We start from the raw sequence: 1,714 nt of genomic DNA, 5'->3' as shown, positions 1-1,714 counted from the left end.
TCAAACGAGTCATGGATATATCTATTTAACTAGTGGTCATGATATGACGAAAGGAGGGAATGTGATATGGTACGAATTAAGTAATGGCATGATGGGAAAACTGGTCAATGGGAAGACTGGTCAAAAGGTTTGATACAATACAAGAAAGGCTGAAACTGCTCATTCCAGCTCGCTAGGCCCAGGTAAACAATGCTGCCCTAACCATTTTCAGACTAGTATGGCCATAGGCCAATTCTGCATAACTTGAAGTCTGAAAATATTAGCGAACGTCGAGCCATTCCAAAACACCGGACCTCGGCAACTCCTGTGTAAACTAACTCGTCATAACCCAGGGCCGTAGGAATTTAAAACAAAGGTAAGTTCAGGAAGAAACAAGTCTATTCTGACCTTTCAATGTTCCCTCCGAGGACTAAATAATGGTATGAGTGATATGACCAAACATGGTCTGGTCTTTGCTTCCGTTTGTTTTTCCGATCAAACTCCTGACCATACTGTTGTCACATAATCTTGATAAAGTTAATGTATAAATATGGAGCTAATTCTCGACGAAAGCGCGGAACTTGTGAAAGATTGAGCAGTTTTGTTGACTGCTCTCTGACTTCAAGTTTCAGCCATTATTTCATGCAGTTGTTTTCGACAATAAAGCTTGTTATTCTGTCATAACGAGTGTGTTGAAATTTTCTACTACAGAAGCGGGAAAATATTGACTTTGACAGATTTCACTTCCAAAATGGCAAGAACCGGAGGAGTATGCATGATGATGATAGTTAAAATATCAAATCGGGAGCTGCGGAGATTCTCGCATTCACAACTGTTTGAATTCTGGAGCATCAAACAGAAGCAGAAGCATGCACTCAGCTGTGAACCCGTTTTAAAGAGTGCTTCACACAGAGAATTCCTCATCTGTTCATTTGGGAAAAACACGTTAACTGATCACTGCCGTGACTCGGATTCGAACCGAGGTTGCTGCAGCCACAATGCAGAGTACTAACCACTAGACGATCACGGCGCCTCACGTTACCGCCGAGGTAACCTGTAACTCTCGATATGCTTGGTCATCAACTGTTTGGAATCTATCATGGCCCACACTTTATGACTCTCTAAATACAACTTTAGTAGATACACAGTTTGGATGCCTGAACCTTGGTTCCATATTAATGTTCCTGCAAAATGGAGAAATACACGTTAACACAGGCTCATAAAAATAATATATAATTTAATATATTATCCGTCACAATTTCGATATTCATCCCAAACAGATGGTATTTGGACGTTCTCCCAGTGTCTGCATCGGTTTTCTCCGCCTGCTCGACGTCCCACCCGCAGTCCAAAGATGTGAAGGTTCGGCAGATTGGCCATGCTAAAGTATACCAGATTGCCCATAGATTAGCAGTTTCGCAGGATTGGCCATGATCAACGTGCCGGGTGACGGGCATTCTAACGAGGAGCTTGGTCACGTCGACCCCTGCTGATTTCTTAAAAACCATTTGACCCTGTACCACTTTCCTCTCTTCCTGAATATTGTCAGTGCAAACAAACTCTCGCTCTATTTCCACGATTGAACTTCTCCTCCCACATACAGTTGCACATTCTCCCATTCGCCGTCTCACCCTCTTTGAGCCAAAGAGAACATTCTTGGCCCCTTTCGTTCCTCTGTTGCTATTGGGGTGAATGTCTCTCTATGGTAATTCAAGTTAATTTTGATTAACTCTTT

At 42.5% G+C, this 1,714-nt stretch overlaps 1 non-coding gene across 1 annotated transcript; it reads right to left on the bottom strand.

The window, feature by feature from the left end:
* Positions 1–937: 937 nt before the first annotated feature.
* Positions 938–1,009, bottom strand: trnah-gug (transfer RNA histidin (anticodon GUG)). The gene has a single exon. It is a non-coding gene; the product is annotated as a tRNA-His (tRNA).
* Positions 1,010–1,714: the final 705 nt, after the last annotated feature.

This window comes from Scyliorhinus torazame, chromosome 14, assembly GCF_047496885.1.
Source record: "Scyliorhinus torazame isolate Kashiwa2021f chromosome 14, sScyTor2.1, whole genome shotgun sequence".
Classification (NCBI taxonomy): domain Eukaryota; kingdom Metazoa; phylum Chordata; class Chondrichthyes; order Carcharhiniformes; family Scyliorhinidae; genus Scyliorhinus; species Scyliorhinus torazame.
The sequence above is the reverse complement of the archived record's forward strand: the minus strand, read 5'-3'. Positions and strand labels throughout refer to the sequence as shown.